The sequence below is a fragment of the Lepidochelys kempii genome, chromosome 22 (genome assembly GCF_965140285.1).
Source record: "Lepidochelys kempii isolate rLepKem1 chromosome 22, rLepKem1.hap1, whole genome shotgun sequence".
Taxonomy (NCBI): domain Eukaryota; kingdom Metazoa; phylum Chordata; order Testudines; family Cheloniidae; genus Lepidochelys; species Lepidochelys kempii.
Genome location: NC_136401.1, coordinates 17682102 through 17707825, shown reverse-complemented (window position 1 = coordinate 17707825; position 25724 = coordinate 17682102). Strand labels below are relative to the sequence as shown.

The window sequence follows — 25724 nt, the reverse complement described above, 5'->3', positions numbered from 1 at the left end:
CATTTGAGTGGGGTCGCCAAAGCTGGTGTTGGCCCTGGACCCCAGCAAGTCTGAAGCCCAAGCCCAAGCCCCATCACACAGGGCTAAGGTTACATGCCCCCCGCCCCGGGCAGACGCCTTTTGGCTTCAGCTTTGGACCCTTGCCTGGGGCGAGGGGCTTGGTCTTCGGTCCCCCCTCCTGGGGTCATACAGTCATTTTCGTTATCAGAAGGGGGTCACGGTGCAATGAAGTTTGAGAACGCTGACCTACGCTAACAGGAGGGCTTCTCCAATTGGCGTAGATAATCCATCTCCCTGAGAGGCAGTAACTAGGTCGATGGAAGAATTCTTTTAGCAGCATCTCTCAGGGGTGAGGATTTTTCACAACCCTGAGAGATGTATTTATACCAAAGTAAATTTCTAGTGTAGACCAGGCCTAAGTCCCAGAGTAGAAACTGCTAGGTCAATGGAAGAATTCTTCCATCAACCTAGCTACTGTCTCTCAGGGAGATGGATTACCTATGCGACAAAAGAAACTCTCACATCAGCATAGATAGGGTCTACACTGAAGCGTTGCTGTAGCGCAGCTGTAGCATTTTAAGTGCAGACATACCTAGAAAAACTAATTACAAACAATGATAGCGCTGCTTCCCCCACTCCTGCTAGAAGGGAAGAAATAAAGGAAAACCAACAGAGCAGGCACTGAAGACACTGGATACAATCCCCTCTCACTGCTCCCTCAATGGTTAGGATAAACTGAAGGGCAACTGGGACTACTCCCCCATTTATTACCCTCAGCACCCTCCACAAGTGGAGGGAGCAGAGAGTGGACCCTGCTTAACAGAGGACTTTGGAAGCTTATGGCATAGGTGATTTGATCCTGAAGGTGGGGATACATAAAGGCCACCTGAAGCAGTAGTATAGGGACTGCTCCATCTGAGAGCCCTCAAGATGCAAATCATTCCAAAGGGATTGGAGAAGAAGTGGAAATATGCCCCAGGGAAGTGGCTAGCCACAAAGAGGGGAGCAAGGCTAAATGCTGCAGCCTGGCTTTCAATCCCAACAGGTGAGAGTTGTCATGCCTCTTTGAACGGTCTATATCCATGATGATAAATAATGACTCAAATGGGATTAGAGAAAACTTGACTATTCTCTACTACCTTCTGCTTGGATAAATCAGAGGAGACCAAACAATATAACCTCATGTTCCTAAAATAAGTTATAGTTTGGGATTTTAATACCATCATAGGCTGTTTTATAAACCTGCATCCCTGCCCCTCATTTTCACTGCAACTCATCAATAGATGATAAATTATTGCTAATTAGTAGCTATAATGAAATATAAAGTTTGCAAAATGTGGAGGATGGTAGAGACAGTCTGCTGCCATTTGGCTGTGATTCCTGTAATGTGGCCGGAGGGGAAATTTAGCAGGAAAAAACCCAAATAAAAAAAGCTTTTACATCCTGCAGGTTGCATAAGGCGCTTAAAAGACACAGACACTCCCCACCCTCCCCCCCAACATTGCTAAACATTTCCCTCTGGCAATATTTCAGCCATACAGAATTTGTAAAAGAACTAATCTAATTTACAAACCATCAATAATAGTTAAGCTATTTCTTTGTGATGTGACACAGAATAAATGTAACATAGCTGGCGAAAGACCATCACACACTTAAGACCATATTCATGGCCAAATTCTGTTCTTCAATTACACACCTTGTAAAGCCACAGAAACTTCACTGATTTCAGTAGTATTGCTCTGGCCTTACATCATTGTCAGAGATGTTGGATTTGGCCTTTAATGAGTAAGGAAGCATTCAGCAGCAAAACTAGGGAGGCACTGCAGTCAGGTGACCTAGGAGAACTATGTTAGGGTGGTAATTTAGGAAACAGTCAATTATGAGGAAGAAACTGCCAAACTGGGAGTGAACCAGCCAGTCAATATGGCAGGCAGGAGAAATGTTCAGTATCAATGAGAGTACACCCACCAGTTCCATGGAAAGTCCATACTTCCTTCCTTAAATCTGATTTAATAAGTGATTCCTTGTCCTGTTTAAAAAGTTTCCCCTATTGTTTCACCTCACATGATAAATGGCCATATTCCTGTGTCTCAGATCCTAGCTTCAGGTCCAAGAGTTAATCTAATGGCTTTCATCAGAAACCTACTGCCATTCTCATTGGTTTCACAGGTTCATTGCCAGCTAGTCCTTCCTATTCCAAATTTAAAACAAACAAACCAACCAACCAAAATTCCAAGGGACAATCAGGATCCTAGCAGCAAGAGGCACCTTGACCACCACACAGCCTGTGACTACTGACTGATAACTCGGTTTGATCACATGCTTGTGCCAACAGTGCAAGTAACATAACTGAAGGAGTCTGGCACCAGCAGGCGAGGAAAATGGATTTCATGGTTAGCTCATTTGCCAAAGTCCAATAAAAGCTGCCTCAAGCAACCACCCATAGGACCAGCATAAATCAATTTCCTCATGCACAATGGTCTTCAGCTGAAGGTCAAGGGCAGCTTTAGTGGAAAACTTGGGAAATGGTCATTTAGAGAATGGTGTTTGTATATTTGAGATCTGCAGATGAACAGTACTAAGTATTATTTAGGTTGCCTTGATATCTGTAGTTAAAGCAGGAATAAAATCCCTCTGTTACACAAGTTGATTGATTTTTAGTTTTGAAATTTTACATATTAAGTCTTTCAAGGCTCTCAGTTCTTCACTGCATTGGACAGTCAAGGCAGCAGAACCAAATGATTTTTCATCAGCTATCCAACTCCCATCTTCTCCCTGACCCCACACAGCCCTATCTATCCCAGCATTCCTCAGAGCCTCCCCAGTTGGCTAATCTGCTCCTCCAGCTCAACAGGCTCTCTGTGCAGATAGAGAGTTTGGTGGCTGTGTGGACTGGATTATTCTAATCAAAAGGGACGAGGGAGGGAGGAAGATTCTCAAGAAAAAATTTGCTAAGGGCGCATTTTAAAATTCTTCCTCGACCAAACAAATCATGTAAGAAAAAAACACACAGAAAACCGTAATGACCTAGGAAGGACTAGTGTGAAAAAACTGTAGACTGAATTCACTCAAAGTGTTTAACTAAGGGATTTTAGTTCTAGTCTAATTGCAAATCTTAATGCATTTTTAACTCTGAAGCCACTTCCAACGCCTTCATATTTATTACTGAAGGTGGTCTCATGGAACAGGATTAATCATTTACAGAACTACACATGACAACCATCTTTGTCTGAATTCAACTAACAGGTCAAAGCTGCTGCTTTAAAATGCAAACAAATAAAGATGATGTAATGGGGCACTGAGCCCTGCTTCTGTATGTTTGAAATAATCTGTCTGGAACATCTCTGATTAATGGTTTTACTTATGAATTTCAGTTAAAGTGCTTATGTAATCCTGATGGGTGAAACAGGGTTGTCCTAGGCATTGTAATGCCAAAAAGCAATAGGTCTAGGGAGCCTCTGAGTACGTTGGGTAATTTTACTGGATTAGACAGACAACATTCGGTTTTAAAGGTAGCCCACGGGGGAAAAAATTAGGTTTATGCCTTTGAGGTGGGGTTATGATGCAGAGAAGGCCTAAAGGGAACCCTAGGGCCAGCAGCACAGAGCCCCTGGAATTCCAAGAGCTAAGCAGATCAAAGCAAGCATCACACTGAGAAGATTTAAACTTCAAGACTCCTTATAAGAAATGGAAAGGGAGGTGGATATTTTTTGCTGCTTTTAAAATTAAATAGGCAGCTAGTATTGTTTTTAAAATTATTATTATGAACAACTTTAAGCTTTATTGTAACATGCATTGTTTGCCCGGACTGCTCAAGACCTGAATGCTTGTGTAGGAGGAACTCTCCGAGTTGGCTTCTTAAATCCCTTCATGCTGTTTCACATCTGAAACTCCTTGATGAAACATAGGAGCCTTGTCTTATAACAGGCTTATTCAAAGTGATACAAGCTATGAAAGTGAGACCTTGGAAGATTGTTGCAGTTTTCATAATGTAATAAAAATACTATAACGATAAATAATAATAAATAGCGTGTAATAAGAATGTCAAAAACAAATTTTATTTTTCCAAGATCACTGCTTTTATCATTTATATTCAGGTAAAGGAGAAAATCCCTGGAAATATTCATTTTTAGGAGGGAGTTCGCGAGACTTGACATTTTAGTGAAAGGGGTTCACAGGTTGTTAAAGTTGGGTAACCACTGCTCTAGGGGTATGTCTACACAGTGGGGAGTAAACCTCCCAATGCCAGTAGACAGACTTGTGCTAGCAAGGCTCAAGCTAGTATGCTAAAAATAGCAGTGTGGACACTGCGGCTTGGGCAGCAGCTCAGGCTCTCAAGCCCATCCAACCCCCTAGGTCTACGCTCGGGGGCCTCCTCTGAATCTCTTTGGGAGCCACAACATCCACACTGCTATTTTTAGCATGCAGGCTCTAGCCCTGCTAGTGTATCTGTCTATTCACACTGGGAAGCATGCTCTCCACTGCAGTGTAGACAGATGCACACTGTAAAATTTTATGAGTTGTTTTATTAAGACCTAATTTAATAACTAAACTTTTAAATAAAAAGATGGACTTTGTTAAAGGTATACCCCACGGAGCCCTTCAAAGCGTTATCCCTCCACAAACGTGCTCTGGGACCCTTAAAAGGATACTTCTGTGAAATCAGGGAAGACTAAACTTGGCACTTCTGCCTGCTTATTTCTAAGGTAAAAACAAGCAAGGAAAGAAACCTGCTCTAGAAATTAAACCCTTCAGAGATTTTTTTTTTTAAATACCTTATAAAGAAGCAAAAAAAGAAGTGCATAAACCCTATTTAAATAAAATATCCTTTGTAGGTCTCCTTTAAAAAAGTGAGTTCAAGTAGCAAGAATCTCCTTGGTATCAGGCTGGGGCTCCTTTCTAAATACTGGAGGTTTTTTTTGTTTTTTAAACAATCTCCTCTCCCCCAGCCAAGGGGGGTAGGAGAATTAAAGGTAGAAAATTTGAATCGATATTAGATAGCTATAGAGATAAAAGGAAAAAAACCTCTACAATAAATAGATGAATAGCATTTCATGCACTATACTCCGCCGTAGAAACACTGCTGGTTGCTGACTACATTTACACGGGGTGACTCAGGAGGGGAAAGATAGTCTTGCGGCGAAAGCATAAGACAGGGTGCGACAGGAGGGCAGGGTTTATCCTAGTTCACACAGTAATGCTTTGTGAGCTGGAACAAATTGCTACCTACTCCCCCTTTTCTCCCCCAGAAGTGTCTGCAAATTTTGAGTGGCTCAACTGAGATACCCAGAGCCTATTTCCAGAGGTGATGGACAGCTGAAATCAAGCTATAAAGTTCTCTACATTTTAAAAGAGCTGTACAAATATTCACTAATTAAGCCTCACAGTGGCTCAATTAGATATATGCACTCCAGGATAAGTTGTGATAAGCTCTTTTGTGCGCACACAAGGGAAGGGGAGGTGCTCCTTCACCCTTACAGCAGCTTATCACAAACTGGCATTATAAATATTATTTCTCCTACTTTACAGATGTGGAGACAGACACAGAGGTAAAGTTATGTGCACATGACAACCTACAACTCAAGAGTTTTTGACTCTCAGTCAGATGCTCAATCTATAAAGACTACAACTGCTTCCTCCGTCAGCAGAAAAATTGCTCTCTGGAGGCCTGATCTACATTAGAAAATTAAGTGAGCTTAACTATGTTACTTGGGTCTCTGAATGGTGTAGTTAAGCCGATCTACCCCATGGTGCAGACAGTGCTAGACTGACAGAAGATTTCTTCCATCAACCCAGCTATCGCCACTTGAGGAGACAGATCACCTATAACAACAGGAGAACCTCTCCCGTTGGCATAGGCAAGTGTCTATGCTGAACTGGTGCAGCTGCAGCAGTATAGCTGTGCTGCTATCGCATTTTAAGCGTAGACAAGCCCTAAATCTTCCCTATATAAAGTCTCCATCTGCAGCCATATCATATTATGGGATCTGATAATATCTCAACAAGCTAAATCAAATTAGGCCTGGTCAACACTTGGATGGAAAGTCAAGGAAAACCCTGATAGTGCAGAGAGTGGTGTTGCTGACTGCATTTTTTCTGAGTTTCAATACTGAACCAAGGCACTGGCATTGTTGCTGGAGATGACATCTTTTAGGCAAGATGTAAAACAGAGCTCCTCACCAGGCCTGGTCATCAGGAACCCTCTGATGTTTTCCAAGTGCCGTGGGCAAACATGTTTGGATAGTGGTGCTCTGCTTTCCCAAACACTTGCACAAATTCAAACATACAGGATTCCTCTGTATTGCATTTTTATCTGAGCAATGAAAGAATGTGGACAGATAAATGATTTATTACAGTGCTACACCACAATTGTGGTCATTTACTCAGTTTATTGCATCAATGTAATAATAGTTAGAGAGCAGCAGTCACCCTTCCATCATTCTTTACACAGAAAATTAAACCCAGAGAGCTTTCTCTCTCTCCACAAATGCGCCTCCTAATGACAACTTTGAAATTCTTCCATCATACAATATTTAGCTCACTTGATCATTTTGTTATCTCAATGAGCTCTTTACAATAATAAATATATTGGGAACCTTCCTCTGTCCATACTGCAGTGATACCATTCATGCTGCGAAAGACATGGTTGCATTAGCATGCTACATTTTTGTTATAAACAAACCCTGATTTTAAAGGGATTTATGAATAGTCAGTCAGGAAGTGCCAAATTCAGGCTGAAATCTGATGCAAGTTTTTTGCCCCACACATTTAAAAACATTGAAGAAAAATATTCTTGGCTGCTCTGGGACAATGAGTCTGGAAAACACACAGAAAAGTCGTAATTTTTTTCTACTGTAATTCAATAAAATTATTCTCATTTAAAGACTGACCTTTGTCAAGAGATCTAGCCACACCTGGGTCAAAGTAATCTAAAATGAAAATTAACAGCATCAAAAGATATTGATCTTCAAAAGTGCTCACTGAGAACCTGATCAAAAAGCTGTCAAAATCAATAAGAGTCTTTCCATTGACTTCAGAGGGATCAGGTTTCAGGAGCAAAGGGCATACTTCATACGTCTTTTCATCTGGATTTAATGGATTCATGGTGCCCTACTAATCACATTTTCCCCCAACCCACAATCTACTCTCTAGAAGTCTTTTGCAATAGGAATGCCATTACCCTGTTGGAGAAGCAACTACTTCCGTGACCTCCTGGATCATCTAGGCTCAATCATTGTACAGCTTCTGCACTGGATAAGATGGAAGAACATGCCTACTAGAGAGCTTGATAGCCACTTGTATTCCAAACAATCTCATTACAAGATCTATTCAAAATAAATGGGTATTTGAGTATATTAAATACAGGGCCTTAGGAAGAGGAACATGAAATATTAATCTTTCTAATCATGGGACCTTTAAACAATCACTGGAGGGCTTACTGACCTTGTGCTATCTAGTGGACTGAGTTAAGTGGCAGCTGGGAACTCAGATGCACAAGGACATGGCAGTGAAGTTTTGGCTCTGTCCTGCTGGCTAGAGAAACAAGCTCCTCATCCCACAAGGGATGAAAATTACATTCATCCCAGCTCATTTAAATTCTTGTATTTTATATGCAGCTGCTGTTACCATCTAAGGAGCAGGTACTGTGGGCAAAGGGAACTTGCAGCTCTCTATCTTCCAGGCAGTGGAAGGCTAGAGATCTCAATTAGATTGCACTGACCTTACCACTACCCAAAAATATTCCTGTAAAACATTCTGGATCTGATCTGCAGAAACAGATCTGAAGTTGCCCTGGGAGTTTCTAACCTTCCTCCCTAAGTCGTAATGTGTTCATTAGGTTTAATTTAGCAAAGTGCAAGAACAAACAAAAGCCTGGAGATTAAGGTTTGTGATTTCATCATATTTGTATGCTGAATATCATCTCAAACATAAAATGACTAACAAATCACATGGAATCAAGGCAGTCATGTTTCAAAGGTACAACCTGAAAAATACAACTCTCTTAACCATTTAACAGAGATGAATTCATAAACCTATTGAGATAGGTCTGCACCACAATGAAAAACCCACAGCTCTGAGTCTCAGAGCCTGGGTCAACTGACTCAGGCTGGTAGGGAGTCCGGGCTCTGTGGCCAACCTTAATCACCAGATTTCAGAGCCCATGGTCCAGCCCAAGCCTGAAAGTCTACACTGCAAATTTTAGCCCTGCAACCCCGAGTCAGTCGACCTGGGCAAGCCGCAGCTATGCCACCGGTCTTTTATTACAGTGTAGACATACGCTCAGTGGTTGTAACAAGCAAGTTAAATCTAAAATGTTGTCATCTGCTTTTATAGTTCTGGCCTATTGGAATTTTGTTAAAGATTCCAGTGCAATTCCTAAAGCTAGCATTAAAGATATATTTGCTTTTACACCCCAATCTGACCCAAAATATATTTATTTTACATATGATAGAAACCAGTTTGTCCATTTATACTAATGGATGTTTCCTTTCATCTCCATGGAGCGCAAAGTACCATAGCTTATCATGATGGTTAAAATTCTTAGTGTCTGTAGAGATGCTGGGAGTAATAAGTAATTTTCAAGTAGGACTGGTCAGGATTTGAGTGATACCAGCAACTGGGGTCATGGTGACCATTTCAAGACAGCTGAAACTCACCACAGACATTTTCCTGCAACAGCTGGAACCTGCTGTAAAGAGATTTGGATGGACTGTCTAGAAGATAATTTAAGCTGTGGCTTCTCTCCAGGACGAGCTGATGACTTGTTTATGAGGAATACTGTAAGGTATAGGGTCAAAACACTGAAGTTCACTGACACACACTGGATTAAGCAAACCAAATTGTCAAGTTGCCAGGTCTAGGAAGGCAAGTCAGTTCCATCTTGACAGAGGGTAGTTCCCTCAATCTGTATTTCAATTTCTCATTCTACACCTCTTCATGGCAGGAAGTGTGGCTTTCTTTGAGTTTGGAAAGAGCTACAGGCTCTACTATAATCTAAATAATAATAAGTACCATCACTGAAAAATTAGTAACAGGTATAAAAAACTTTGATTAAACTTTTCTTCCAGAACCAGTCAACTCCCTTTCTCTAAGAACATATTAATACTGTGCATATATTGTACTGTATAAACCCAAACTGCAGAAAAGGACCTGGGGATTACAGTGGATGAGAAGCTGGATATGAGTCAACAATGTGCCCTTGTTGCCAAGAAGGCTAATGACATATTGGGCTGCATTAGTAGGAGCACTGCCAGCAGACTGATGGAAGTGATTGTTCCTCTCTATTTGGCACTTTATTTTACACACCTGGAGTACTGCATCCAGTTTTTGGTCCCCCCACTACAGAAAGGATGTGGACAAATTGGAGAGAGTCAAGCGGAGGGCAACAAAAATGATTAGGGGGCTAGGGCACATGACTTACGCGGAGCAGCTGAAGGAATTGGGCTTGTTTAGTCTGCAGAAAAGAATACTGAGGGGGGATTTAATAGCAGCCTTCAACTACCTGAAGGTGGGTTCCAAAGAGGATGGAGCTCGGCTGTTCTCAGTGGTGGCAGATGACAGAACAAGGAGCAATGGTCTCAAGTTGCAGTGGGGGAGGCCAAGGTTGGATATTAGGAAACACTATTTCACTAGAAGGGTGATGAAGCACTGGAATGGGTTACCTAGGGAGGTGGTGGAATCTCTGTCCTTAGAGGTTTTTAAGGCTCAGCTTGACAAAGCCCTGGCTGGGATGATTTTGGTATTGGTCCTGCTTTGAGCAGGGGGTTGGACTAGATGACCTCCTGAGGTCTCTTCCAACCCTAATCTTCTATGATACTATGAAAACTCAGCATGCTATCCACACAGTGAATTTGTATAGCTGTCCACAAAGACATCCGTCTGCACAAGGTACAAAGTCTTCATACAGTGCAAGTCTTCTAGTACGGATTATTGTTTCCACAGCATTTAGAATAGCCCAGAGTTGCAAAGCTCCTTTAAGACACCCTGGGACTCTGACCACATACAACGTCCTTACAAGGAGCTTAACCTAGACTGTTTCATTGCAGTTTGAAAAAAACAAAGAAAGATTCATAATACTTAATGGAAGATAGTCACATTTTTGATGAACGCCTCACTGGGTTCTCTGGAAAACTGATTTACAGAAACCAGTTGTGAAAAGACCATGGTGTGACAGGTGTTTACAAATCAGGAGAACAAACAGACCTCGCTCACAGTCAACAGTCTAACATTAAATAAAAGAAAGAGGGAATTACTCAGTGTCCCAAGCAATTCAGTAGGAAAGGACAGAGATCAGAGAACAGTACAGAAGGCTGAAGGGTTTTTCTGGATAGGAATACTAGATTTTAAAAGATAGATTTAAATCGTCCTACAGGTTAACATTAAAAGCTTATCAGAAGCCCTTCTCTTCCTATGGTCTCAATAAGTTTGGTTACTACTCCACTCAGGTAATAGTATTATATTGGCATCTTCTTCTCCCCTTAACTCACCAATTTGTGACACGTGTATTGCCTTGTAAAGCGGAGACATGGGGAACTTCACTTCTGTCCTGTAAGTACACTACACCCTGCTGAGATACTACAGTAATGGGCAGCAGAATACAACAGCCTAGAGATCTATATGCTGTTATTTTAAACTTGTATCCTGGACAAATTTCACTCCCCACTTCACATCATTTGGTTATTTGAAGTGTTATTGTTGCTGTGTTGGTCCCAAGATATTAGAGAAACAAGGTGGTTGAGGTAATATCTTTTATTGGACCAACTTCTGTTGGCAAAAGAGACAAGCTTTTAAGCTACACAGAGCTTTCTTCAGGTCTTCATTTGGTTATGTTTTTGTTGTTGTTGCACTGTTTCTTTGGGTAGCTCAATAAAAACTGGAAGCCACCTTAGATTTGACGAGAACAATTGCTGGAATAAATAAGCCTTTCACTTGGAACTGAAGTGGCTTCCTGTCCTGTTTCAGCAGCACATTCCTTATTTGGATGAGTAAAATAATGGAAGGGTTTGGAAAAGAGTGAGATTTATTTCAAAGCATGTGATCTAATAGAAACAAAGTCAGGAGAAGCCAGTAGCTAATGCTTTGTTTCATTTAACATGCTAGCCTTCATATGGTTTTTCTTGTGTGCACATGTGAGGGAGCCAGGTAGATTTGAGAAAGTATCTCGTAAAGAAGTAATCTCTTATTGATTTTCTGCCTTGTTATGTTAATATGGAACAGGAATGGCTTAAGAATTCAGGATACATTTCTATGATTCTAGATTCTATGATTTTTCTCTAGCTAAATCTGCAGACTGCCTACTTACACCCAGATCAGAACACTGTGCGCAAAGATTTATATGATGAAGGGGTAGGACCCACTGATATATCACAAGGCTCTGATATAAACATGTCTTTTATACCTGCTACATACAAAAGACCGGCCATGACTTTAAGTGCTTAGAGCAGGGGTGGGCAAACTTTTTGGCCCAAGGGCCACAAAAATGGTATGGAGGACCAGGTAGGGAAGGCTGTGCCTCCGTAAACAGCCTGGCCCCCATCCCCTATCCGCCCTCTCCCACTTCCCTCCCCCCTCAGAACTCCCGACCTATCCAACCCCCCTGCTCCTTGTCCCGACCGCCCCCTCCCAGGACTCCCCGCTCCTAACCGCCCCCCCCCCCCCGGACCCCACCCCCTATCCAAAACCCCCACTCTGGGTCCCAACTGCCCCGACCCCTATACACACCCTTGCCCCTGACAGGCCCCCTAGGACTCCCGACCCATCCAACCCCCCTTCTGTCCCCTGACCGCCCCCTCCTGGGACCCCCATCCCTAACTGCCCCCCCAGGACCCCGCCCCCTATCTAACCCCTCCATTCCCTGTCTCCTGACCATCCGCCCCCCAAACTTCTGCCCCATCCAACTGCCCTCTGTCTGCCCCCCGGGACCTCCTGCCCCTTACCCAAGCCCCCCTCCCCCTGCCCCCTTACCTTGCCACTCAGAGCAGCAGGACAGGCTTATTGGAAACCTGGCTTATTTAAACCTGGGAGGCGTGCGGGTGCAAGCCACGCTGCCCACACGGTGACACAACTACAAGGGAGGGTGGACAGTGGGGGAGGGGCCAGGGGCTAGCCTCCCAGCCAGGAGCTCAGGGGCTGGGCAGGATGGGCCTGCGGGCCGTAGTTTGCCCACCTCTGGCTTAGAGCCTAAGAAATACTGTAAGTGAAGAAATGAACAGAAGCCAGCTATTTATGTTAATCTGTTAATGTTACAATCCCTCATCAGAAGTTGACCATTATTCAAAGTCTTCCTTGTGAGATTAAGTGTACCGTGGATTCCTATTTCAGGTCAAAATATATTGAAGAAATGTCTATATATTTTAGGAAGATCCAATTTTGGATTAAAAGGTAAGAATTACAAATTTATAGTATGAATGAGCTCATCACATTTGACTTGATTCTTTATAGCTTACTTATATTCTCCATTCTTCGAAATATTCTTTGTGACTCAATGCCTGCTCTCTATGTCTGTATAAGCAGCTGCTCAAGGGCTCTAATATCTGCACATTAATTTCTAGTCATCTGCAGGCTGAAGGGATCGTACACGACAGGCTTTCTTGATCGCAGCAAAGCTCAATTTCAGGACAACACAACTTTACCTAGATTTCCCTAGTGATTAGCACAAGATCAGGAAAAGAATTTAGGTCAGTCTGATTTAGTTGTGCATAAATTACCAGGTTTTTCTTATAATTAAAATAGGAGTGCTCAGAAAAATAAAGGTTACTTGGGTTACTGATGTCATGCTCTCGTCTCTTTTATTTGCATACTTATGACTCAAGAGTATTTCACTATTCATATTTTAGAAATTTAGTTTCTACTCCTAGTTTTTTACTGCTTCGTTTGGGGAAATATTTTCCACGTTTATTAGTCTCTATCCAAATTCAGTAGTATGTTACTCAATAAAAAGTGCAGGTATCCGGTTATGTCACATGGGTATTTCAGAGCCAAAGTGTCACTTTAGAGAAATATAAACACTGGCTGCATTGACACAGTGGGTGTTTTTTGGCTTGTTTGTTTTTGTTTTGGCAAGAGTACAGGTCAGAGGTGTTGGATCAACAGCACTTGGGGACAGAAGAATCTATTTTACCACAGAACAGCCATAAGAACGGCCATACTGGGTCAAACCAAATGTCCATCTAGCCCAGTATCCTGTCTTCCGATAGTGGCCAATGCCAAATGTCCCAGAGGGAATGAACAGAAGAGGTAATCATCAAGTGATCCATCCTTTGTTGCCCATTCCCAGCTCCTTGCAAAGAGAGGCTAGGGACACTATCCCTGCCCATCCTGGTTAATAGCCATTGATGGACCTATCCTCCATGAATTTATCTAGTTCTTTTTTGACCCCTGTTATAGTCTGGGTCTTCACAACATCCTCTGGCTAGGAGTTCCACAGGTTGACTGTGCATTGTATGAAAAAATACTTCCTTTTGTTTTAAACCTGATGCCTATTAATTTCATTTGGTGGTCCCTAGTTTGTGTGTTATGAGAAGGAGTAAATAACACTTCCTTATTTACTTTCTCCACACCAGTCATCATTTTATAGACCTCTATCATATCCCCCCTTAATTGTCTCTTTTCCAAGCTGAAAAGTCCCAGTCTTAGTAATCTCTCCTCATACGGCAGCCATTCCATACCTCTAATAATTTTTGTTGCCCTTTTCTGAACTTTTTCCAATTCCAATATATCTTTTTTGAGATGGGGTGACGACATCTGCACACAGTATTCAAGATGTGGGCGTACCATGGATTTATGTAGAGGCAATATGATATTTTCGGTCTTATTATCTATACCTTTCTTAATGATTCCCAACATTCTGTTTGCTTTTTTGACTACCACTGCACATTGAGTGGATGTTTTCAGAGAACTATCCACAATGACTCCAAGATCTCTTTCTTGAGTGGTAACAGCTAATTTAGACCCCATCATTTTATATGTATAGTTGGGATTATGTTTTCCAATGTGTATTACTTTGCATTTATCAACACTGAATTTCATCAACCATTTTGGTGCCCAGTCACCCAGTTTTGAGAGATCCTTTTGTAGGTCTTTGCAGTCTGCCTGGGACTTAACTACTTTGAGTAGTTTTGTATCATCTGCAAATTTTGCCACCTCACTGTTTACCCCTTTTTCCAGATCATTTATGGATATGTTGAATAGGACTGGTCCCAGTACAGACCCCTGGGGGACACCACTATTTACCTCTCTCCATTCTGAAAACTGACCATTTATTCCTACCCTTTGTTTCTTATCTTTTAACCAGCTACCAATCCATGAGAGAACCTTCCCTCTTATCCCATGACTGCTTGCTTTGCTTAAAGAGCCTTGGGTGAGGGACCTTGTCAAAGGCTTTCTGAAAAATCTAAATTCACTATATCCACTGGATCCCCCTTATCCACATGCTTGTTGACCCCCTCAAAGAATTCTAGAAGATTGGTGAGGCATGATTTCCCTTTACAAAAACCATGGTGACTATTCCCCAACAAATTATGTTCATCTATGTGTCTGACAACTTTGTTCTTTACTATAGTTTCAACCAGTTTGCCCAGTACTGATGTCAGGCTTACTGGCCTGTAATTGCTGGGGTCACCTCTGGAGCCCTTTTTAAAATTTGGCATCACGTTAGCAATCCTCCAGTCATTTGGTACAGAAGCTGATTTAAATGATAGGTTACAGATGACAGTAGTTAGTCCTGCAATTTCACATCTGAGTTCCTTCAGAACTCTTGGGTGAATACCATCTGGTCCTGGGGACTTATTACTGTTTAGTTTATCAATTTGTTCCAAAACCACCTGTAATGACACCTCAGCCTGGGACAGTTCCTCAGATCTGTCACCTAAAAAGAATGGCTCAGGTTTGGAAATCTCCCTCACATCCTCAACCGTGAAGACAGATGCAAAGAATTCATTTAGTTTCTCCGCAATGGCCTTATCGTCCTTGAGTGCTCCTTTAGCATCTTGATCATCCAGTGGCCCCACTGGCTTTTTAGCAGGCTTCCTGCTTCTGATATATTTAAAAAATTTTTTGCTATTACTTTTTGAGTCTTTGGGATAGCTGTTCTTCAAATTCTTTTTTGGCCTTCCTGATTATATTTTTACACTTCATTTGCCAGAGTTTATGCACCTTTCTATTTTCCTCTTAGTATAGATAAGGATACCACAGAGCACGCCACTGTGCTTTAACCAAAACCTGGAGGGACCTCCTTCTAGGGGCAAGATGACAATGTGAACACCTGTCTTTCTGACTATATCTACACAATAGAATTCTGTTGGCATAGTTATGTCGGCCAGGACTGTGAAAGGATGTGATCCTGATCAATATAAGCTGTGCCAGCAGAAGTCTCTAGTGTAGATGCAGCTAATCCAGCAAAATTGTGCTTTTACTGGTTGTGACATTATATGATTAAACATGACCATGTAGATCATTGTTGCTACCACTGTTATATAATTGCAACAGATCTTATACAAAGTGTGTCAAGTACAGTGTCACTAGAAAAGCTATGATTTACTGAATATGATTATGCTATTTGTTTGCATGTATCATTTTTGTATCTGAAGTTATGAATATTAACTCTGTACTTGTATTTCAATGTTTGCTCATGTGGTAATACCCACAAGGTATTTAGCCTGCACACATCATGAAAGGACTATTCAAGTTAAATAGCCCATCACAGTACACTTAACTCACAATGGGCCATGGAAGATGCCCATCCACATCTGATGGACTTTCGTGTGAACATTCTAACTAGCATATGGGTAACGGCCTCAGAAGCAGACAGACATGTGACTCCAAAATCCATCTTGTTACTTGCATTTTTCCATAAGCTGTGCGGAGCACTTTGTTTGAAGCAATGGGTTCCTTCCACTTGGCAGAAGCTATAAAAGGCCCCGGAAACATCTCCATTTTGCCTCTTTTCTGCTCCAACCTCTGGACTATGGATTTATACTAATGGGAGCATTCTAACCAAAGGACTGAGGACCTTCCAATGATTTGGAAGCAACCAGAGACTTAACAAGCCAGCAATTTATTCACTGCTACAAGCCTGAACCAAGAAGTTTGCAGTTATTGTATGTATTTGATTCCTTCAGCCAATTTTAAGTCTCACCTTTCTTTTTATAAATAAACCTTTAGATATTAGATACTAAAAGGCAACAGAGTGATTACTGGGTAAGATCTGAGTTACTTATTGACTTGGGTGTGTGGCTGGTCCTTTGGGATCAGAATAACTTTTTGGTTGATGAAATTGGTTTTAAATGACCACTCATCCTTAAGTCTGGTATTTTTGGTGGTGATACACAGAGACTGCTTTTCTGATTTCTTATCGGTGTGGTGAAACTGAAGTTTACTTTTGTTGCTGATTTGGTATATCTTATGGGAGAATAACCACCAGCTTTGGGGGGGGAGGGGAGGGGGTATCAGCAGTTTGTCCTGAATTTGGTATTCTCAGTTGTGACCCACTAAGGCACGGTGACACTGGTATAGCTTGTTTGGCTTGTAGCGATGGTGTTTACTACACTGGTACAAAGCATAGCCTTGCCAGTGTAGTCGCATCCACACTAGGAGAACACTATCAGTACAAGAATACTTGCATGGAAATACTGGTAAAACTCTCCTTGTGTAGAGACAGGTTTCAGGGTAGCAGCCGTGTCAGTCTGTATTCGCAAAAAGAAAAGGAGTACCTGTGGCACTTTAGAGACTAACACCTTTATTTGAGCATAAGCTTTTGTGAGCTACAGCTCACTTCATCGGATGAACTGAGCTGTAGCTCACGAAAGCTTATGCTCAAATAAAGGTGCTAGTCTCTAAAGTGCCACAGGTACTCCTTTTCTTTTTCCTTGTGTAGAGACAGCCTTAGGCACAGAGCTGACAAGTAGTGTTTGTGCAATTTATATATATATAAATAAATATATATAATCCCCCCCCCACATACATATATATGTGCTCTTCAGCTGGGATTCTCAAAGACGACAAAGGAAGTATGGTGCCTAACTCCCAAGGCACCTACCATTCATAGGTACCTTTGAAAATCCCAGCCCTTACAAATATTTCAATGAGATATTTTCCTTTGTCATTTCTTAATTTATTATAAAGGGGTAATATACTGGTACAAGGCAAGAAGATCTATTAGCACAAGAGACACGTAGAAGGGCTGAAGGTTTGAATGCCCTTAATTTGCTGATACTTTAGGATAAATTAATAAAATGGTAGAGTAATTATCATACTATTGCTATTTGTTTGAGAAAAAAGCCCCACAAAATCTAGCTGCCGACTGTGTGTGAGAGTTTGAGGACAAGGATGAAAATCTGTTCTACTAAACCTTGGCCAAAAGCATCACATTCCTGTCAACAGTGATTCATGCTGTAGGATTTATATGCCAACTTGGACATAAAATCACAGAATTAGCCAGTCTCAATATCCTATGAAATTTGGTCATATTTGCAGCCCCTGAACTATGCAATGAACCTTTCTAGTAGTGGGAAACACCTAAGATATACCACAATGAGCAAGACTGGTTGGGCTACATTAGCAGTAGTGCAGCCAATCACATAACAGTGACCTCAAACATTCCTCAACCCCACCCCCTGCTCAATGGTTAGCTTATTTTTAGGTTGAATAATCAGCTTTAGCTTCAAGAGTCTGAATTCTTGAAATACAAAACAGAAAATTGATCATTGATGAACAGAACTAGTGAATCAGTCCCTATAAAACAGCTTCACTGTAATTAACAGTTGATGGAAAAATATCTGCATTCCTAGAAACTTCAGTTTCGGGCACCGGATTTGGTGGAAGGTTGGGAAGAGGCAGCTGTAAAAATACCTCAAATATGCAGCAGAAGTGGTTGCTGAAAACCCACTTTGTAGGTCTGTAAAACATTACACATACGTGAAGCCTTTCCCTACTCATAAATCAATTTTTTTTTTAAAAGACTTTCTTGGGTCTGTTTATCTCTTACCAGCTCATAAAATGTAACACCACTTACACTCAGTAGATTTTGCTCTGGAAGGAATTCCTCCAGCAGAGACCATAACTGCCAGAAGCTGTATTCACAACTGCCGCTAAGTGTGCAAAATTCTGGATGTCTATGGGGAAGCGTCGGGAGACTCACTTCAGGCCAAAGATAAAATCAGATCACCCTCTACATGAGCTAATGTATAATACTACACAACATTGTTTTGAGCTGAGTTGCCAAGCATCTCAATGAGATGCACCCGATGGATGTTCATACTGAGAATTTGCAATACTGATAAACAATGAACAAGGGAATGCTTACTCTTTGCCAGCTGCTGACAAGTTAAAGCATTTTCTGTACAGTTTATACCACCTCATTCAAGAGTTGGAATTATAGGATTGTCAACAAAATCTGATTTGTAAAATAAAGTCATCAAAAGTTATTTTGTTACTAATTCTGCAGTACAAAGTTTTGAAGGAATCTGTTCGTGTCTGAAAGACTCACTCAATCTCTATTTTGGTGCAGTCAAAATGTGAGGAGCAGAGAGCATGATCAAAAAAGACAAGTTAGCTAAAGAAAAATGGTACTCCAAAAGGATAATATTTATATGTCCACAAACTGGTGGACATGGCTAAGTGCTAGAAACCTGCAAGACACTTTGGATTCTGAGCACCAAAAGAGCACTCCACTATGTGCTAGTGTGTAATCCAAGAGCATGAAAAAAGCAGGATTTATTTCACACGCTATTAGTCTCGAAGGAGGGAGTTTAATACAAGCCAATAAAGCATTTGGAAGAAAGAAGGAAAAGCTTTCACCTGAAAAGATCTGATTTTCTCTGATGATTTTTGTGTAAACAATAACCTTGTTTTTTTCACTGTGCTCTTACATAAGAGTTCTTCTGGACACACGACACCCTGAACTTGAATGATAAGGATTTAAAGGTAAAAAGAGAATACAGCCCAGACAACTGGAATGGACTTCGTAAATTTTAGTGAGTTCAGTCTCAGTCAAACCAGAAACTGCTAAGCACATGAGACGGTAAAATCATTCAGCCTCTGCCTCCGCCATTCTCTAATCATCAAGATTTTCAACATCACAGCTAAACTTTATTCTAAGTACTCCTGGGTGAAATTTTTTCTTGTTGGTGATGTCAACTGACAAAAGCTGTGCTTCAGTGAAGCTGCCCTCACCATCCCCAACTGTGTTATCATGACTGAAAGAGAATGTAAAGACTGCAAATGCCTAGGTGTTGAATATAAGGTATGACGTTAACAACAAAGCAAAAATATTGCTAGGAAATACCCCATTCTATTTAGAACATCTACAATGACAGCTCAACCAATGAACCATGATGAGCAAGGAACTTTCTAGATCTGAAGTTAATTTTCATATTTTTTCTTCACCCTTGATCTCATTTCTGTTCTATTTCTTAGTGGTCTTAAACACTATGGTAATCTTCCTCTCTTGTTCCTTCAATTATTCATCTGTTCTGAGGTAGTGCCTAGGAGCCACAGTCATGCACCAAGACAACATGGTACTAGGTGCTGTTCAAACACAGAACAAAGTTTTTGGTACTAGGTTTTGTTTGTTTGTTTTGGTCATTAGTAAATAACAAACCACTCCCTTACATAGCAACTCGTCAGGATAGTGGATCTTTCTGTGTCTGGCAACCTGCAGAACTAACAGCAAGGAACCATTTTTTTTTCTCCCTTTGAAATCTCAACTTGTTTCTATGACCAAAAAAAGAGTCAGCAAAACTTCAAAAATATGCAGAATAAGAGAAAAAAAATTTCCATATAGAAATTCCAATCAACACTGAAAAATCCTGTCCCTTAATAGAAGGCCTCAATAACTCCTAAGACATAATTACTCAGAAAAAGTTGAGCTTGGGAAAAAAACTGTATAAATTTAAACAATATTAAACCTTCAATAATGCATCTAAAGGCATAATTCTATTACTTTACACAATAAGCCCTGGTCTACGCTACAGAGTTAGGTTGATGTAAGGCAACTCACAGTGACCTAACTCCATAAGCATCAAGACTAAAATGTCGCTCCCGCCAATGTAACTCACCCACTACGCCAACTTAATGACTCCACCTCCATGAGAGGCGTAGCACTTAGGTCGATGTAGTTAGGTCAACGCAGTGTCAGTGCAGACGCTGTGTCGCTTACATTGACTGTTGCTGGCTTTCAGAAGCCATCCCACAATGTCCCACACCGACAGTTAAATCAGTACAAGTGCTTCTGGTGGGGACGTGAACCACTGACACAAGGAACGTAGTGTGGACATGCAAAAACGATGTAATTACCGCGGTGGCTGATCGTCGACATAACTTTGGTCGACATAATTTTGTAGCATAGACATACCTTAAGAAAAAACAGCAATAGACAATTCACAAAGTAGGTTATGGAGAATCAGATAAATTTAGTGTTAAAAGCCTCTAACCCATTTACAAACCCTTTAATATATATCTAGACCACCCAAAAAGCCTTTGTTTCACTGTAATAAAAAGACAGTTCATCTTTGAAGAGTCACAATTTTGCAGGAAATATAACAGACATTAAAACGCAGAGACAAACATCACCATGTAAAAAACAGCCCATCAGTTTCTTTCTACAAGCTTAGGTAGCCTTGGCCACATGAGGAAAGAGCAACTCTTTGCTCTGTGCTCATTTCTAGAGATCACCTCCTCTTTTTTTCCCTTACACATACATCACTCTCTCCTGACCAGCGAATATGTCTATAGAAATGGTAATAATAGAAAGTGGTTAAGCTGTTGCAACTTAGGGCGCAACAGCAGAATCTTTTGTGAATCAACAGTGTATATTTTTGATTAAAAGTTCAAAACTAATGGGAGAAAAACAAAAATACCAAACCCCTAAAGTATCTAACTTTAATTCTAATCCCAGAATCACTGCAAAGACTTTTTCCAGAGAAATCTCGGGGTTAGAACCAAAAATTGTACGTGAACTTGAGCTATCTGCACAACAGACTGTCTCCAATACAGAATATGCACAGGGAGATTATGAGGGAAACAGAAAAGTGCAAGGAAAATCTTACTCTCAATGTCCCCTTAGATGCCAAAGGAATTCCATGGAAAACATACATATCTATCTAGTTTCTTATCATAATAATGTCCATCAGCATACTATCTCAACGGTTCCAAGAGATATTCTAATTAAGCTCCATTCTTGGTTGTTTGGGCTAAGTGGCCTTCTTAAGCTGACTATATTTTTAATTCCAAAATTTGAGTCCATAAATCCTGGGACATGCTGGGTATGGAGGCAGACTTCTAAATCCAAAGAAACTCCTAACAGTGAACCAACTAAGGCTCGAACTTCACCTGAAATGTTCCTAATACCTACATTTCCCTGCGTCCAAGAAGGAAAAAAAAAAAAAAATCACCAAAACGACGAAATAAACAATGTAATAACCTAAAGTCTAAAAGGAGGATTCAGGAAGCATGGTAGGGGAGGATTTAGAGATGGCTGGGGTTTCACACACAGCCTCCTTGGTCCTCACAATGTCACCTGGGGGCAGAGTAAAGTGGCTGCCCGCTCAGCAGGTTCGAGGCAGTGTCAGGTTTTTTTAAGCACATTACTCAGTTAACTACCCGGAATATATTTACAAGAAAAATTTCGAGTCAATGTGTGTTTTATTCCCCTAGGATGAAGCAGACAAACAGCTCCAGTACACTACAGAACTACAAAAAACACGCTCTCTGTAGTCGGATGCAGTGATGAGCTGCCAAAATCTTAACTGGTTCCTTCCTTACCCCACGAGGGGGTCGTGGCCCACCCCCGCCCCAAGAGCCAGAGGGACCTGCCGGTGGGCGAGGTGGGGAGTCCCAGTGGTGCTTACCTGGGGCAGCTCCCAGGAAGCATCCAGCAGATCCCTCTGGCTCCTAGGGGTGGGGGAGCAGCCGCTCCCCTCACTGATCACATCAAAAGTGGTGCCTTAGGCGCCGACTCCGTGGGTGCTCCGGGACTGGAGCACCCACAGGGAAAATTTGGTGGGTGCACCCACCGGCAGCTCCCTGCCCCGTGCCCAGCCCCAGCTCACCTCTGCTCCGCCTCCGCCCCTGAACGCGCCGCCCCGCTCTGCTTCCCCCCCCCCCCCCAGCTCACCTCCGTGGGCCTGAGTGCAAAGCCGCCGCTTGCTTCTCAGCCCTCCCAGGCTTCCAGCGCAGCTGATTCGCGCGCGGGGGGGGAGGGCGGCAGAGAGGCAGACCGGGGCGGAGCGTAACTCAGGGGCGGAAGCGGAGTGGAGGTGAGGTGAGGTGAGGTGAGCTGGGGCTGGGTGCTGCCGGTGGGTGCTCTGCACCCACCAAATTTTCCCGTGGGTGCTTCAGCCCTGGAGCACCCACAGAGTCAGCGCCTAAGACGCCACTTTTGGCTGGTTGTTACATTTAGAAGCCCTTTTAGAACCGGTTGTCCCTCCTCTGTGAGGCGTATGGACACAGAGAGGTCACTGAGGACACAATGACCCAAAGATAACTGACCGATAACGTCTCAGTAAGGTCTCATGTGTTTGCCAGTCTTTCAGAGTCTGTCAGAATAATTTCTGACAATTATTTAATATATAGTGTAGTAATGCTCAGAGCCACAATCTGGATGAGAACCTTAACGTAATAGGCACTGATTACCTACCATCCATTCTATGATGCCCACAACCACAGTAACTAAGTGCTATGACAGCACAGAACAAGAAAGGAGTCTGGAAATCATTTATGCAATTGCAGGATTGCAATAAGGGTTAGCTTCCGGTCTCTGGGGCCTCCCTTGTTTCCCTATCTTGCAACCCGAGGACTGAACAAAAAGCTTTAAGGCAAATGTTTTTAAGTTTCTGAGAGACTCTGAAGAGTGACAATCTGACAAATTGCTCAATAAACCCAGTGGCCACAGATTCCAAGATTAAGCAAACTCCTCTGCCCTCCTGATCTCTTCCTTCTGAAGCTTCAGAAACGTTGGGCCTCATTCTCCATTGCCTTGCAGCTTGTGTAGTCATTTACTCCAGTGCAAAGTGAGGGCAAAGTAGGTGTAAAATGCCACCAGATCAGAATAGTAGTTTTTTCCACCCAGTTTGCACAGGTTCAAGTGATGAAAAGTTTCAGAGCTTGTCTACACTTGAAACACTACAGTGGCACATCTGCAGGGCTCTACCGGCTGTAGAGCTTCACTATAAACACCCACTACAGTGACTGGAGGGTTTCTCCAATTGGTATAATTAACGCACCTCCCCAGGAGGCACTAGCTAGGTCAACAGAACAATTCTCCCATCAACCTAGTGCTGTGTACACGGGGGTTAGGTCAACTTAACTCATTGCTCAAGGGTATAGAACTTTCTCACCCCTGAATGACATAGCTGTGTCAACTTAACTTTTGAGTGTAGACCTGGCCTCAGATGGCTAATCATCACACTAACAAGCTTTTCTAGTAAGCAGGTTAGGGTAGTGGTAAGAACTGGGGACTAAAGCCAATTGACACAAGCATAGAATCCCCTATCATACTGGTGCTGAACGATACTAAATACCACTGAATACAATCTACTAGGGTTAAACATGAGACTTGAATGTAAATATTTCCGGGGGAGTGTAGTAGTGCATGGTCGTCCAGCAGGATGTATAACCAGAACCAGTAAAATAACGGGATCAGTTACACAATGTAGTGTGGGGACCTTAACTCATGATCCTCATGACCTCTGTCAGAGGGGAAGAGATGTTTATTAATCTGGAATTTTCATGATAAATAAAAAGCATGGAACAATATAAAATCCTATTGCACAATTCTAAGAGAGGACAAATTAAACATTTAGTTTAAAAAAACAGACTAACAATATTGTCTTCTTACACAGAACCTGCAGAACATCGTGCTGTTCCAAGTTCTATGCTTTGCTGGTGCACGTCAGCCTTGGTGCCCCATTCATCATCTTCATCATCTTCATTATAGCTCTGAGCCTTCCACACAGCTTTACTAACATCTAAATCCTGACCTGCAGCCCTCCCTGCCTCTTACTATTCTAGACAATGCCCTTTCTGTGAACTTCAGCCCCTAGAATATACTGGCACATCGCCCCAGACTGCCACCAAACACTATTTAAAAAAAAAAAAATTATAAGATGACGTAGAAATCCTTATCTAAGGTGTATCTAATTCCATTTCCATATATCCAGAGAGCCTGCTTTAAACATTCAGTTTATGTTCAGCAATCCTAAATCTCCCCAATCCTGTTAATTAGGCACTAACTCAATCTCACACCAATTACAGGAAGACAAGGTGCAGAGACTGATTTATACAACATGGTTATACTTCAACAACGATTGCTTAAGAAAAGCCACATTTCCAAATCATGAACAAAAAATATTATTTCTGTCTTCTCCAGCAGGCTGACCTCTCCATCCAAGTATCTTCTCCCATTCCAAGATCATGGCTCTAAATGCTGATCATGTCCCGTCACAACCAAGACCACACACCATCCTGCTATTGTGGAAGCACAGCCAAATAGAAAAGGTCTTATTCTCACCCTATTCCCTTTCTGAACCCATTAACTCTTCCACCTACAAAGTTGCCAGTTGCTAATGTAACTAAGCCTACACTCAAATATTGCCAACAGTTTAGGGTAATATACAGAAGCCCAAGAGGAAAAGGCTGCCAAAAATTTGCAAGATTAAATTCTACCTGTGCTAAATCTTTTAAGACCTCTGGGAGCACTATTTCAGTAGATATATTTAAAGGTGACTGGAAACAGACTAGCTGAGTGACAGCGTCATCTTGTTTGCACAGGAATAGCCCTGGCTCTTTCTGATGCTTATAGACTGGCAAATCTAAACCCTCATTACACTGAAATGTTGATATCCCAGAGTAGCCTATTTGGACTGACTACTCTGAAGACCTCTAAAAGGCCAGAGTACAAGTTACCAGGCTCAGCTATGTTACATGATCACCCAAGATTGCCAGAAGGGCCCCTAAAGACCAGATACATAATGAGTGCTCTGCTTACTCTATTGTCAGGCATCTGCCATTTTAGGACAGCCCAAATCTTCAGCGATTAGAAAGGATTTAACAAGCTCAAGGCCTGGTCTACACTGAAAAGTTAGGTCGACCCAGCTACATCACTCAGAGGTGTGCAAAATCCTCAAACAGGTAAGCCGATCTAACCCCCGGTGTACATAACACTAGGTCGAAGGACCGAGCTGCCGCCTCTTGAGGAGGTGGATTCCCATGCTGCCAGGAGAACCCTTCCCATCCCGTATAGCAGTATCTACACTGAAGAGCTATAGCAACGCCACTGCCGCTGTAGCATTTCAAGTGGAGACAAGTCTTAAGTCATCCCCACTGTGTCTGTGAGGCAATAGGCCAACCCATCACTGTACAGAAATACTGAAAGTAAACCTTTCTTCTATTAGGCTGCAGATACCCGGTTTTGGGGCTGAGACACTTATGCAATATTCTTGTGCTGTTAGCAGCCAAATGTCCAAAAGTTCTGTGGATTGAAGGTGGCCCATCTTCAGTTTCCAGTGCCAGCCACCTAAAATGTCATTACTGAAAACGAGAGAATCAACATTTTTAGGTAAAAACCACAAGCACATACTTGGCTTGCAAATAGAGTGTACGTCAAGAAGCAAAGATATGGAAACAAAACCCCCCAGGAATTTAATTACTGGCTGGGAATCTGCTGACTGCCTGTTAATTGTTTGAGCTCCCAAACTGTTAAGTGACCACCCTACAATTTCTGAGTTCTC

At 42.0% G+C, this 25724-nt stretch overlaps 1 protein-coding gene across 16 annotated transcripts in view; it reads right to left on the bottom strand.

Moving 5' to 3' along the window:
* Window positions 1-25724, bottom strand: part of SIK2 (salt inducible kinase 2) — a 115633-nt gene that overhangs the window by 60582 nt on the left and 29327 nt on the right. The window lies entirely within an intron of this gene.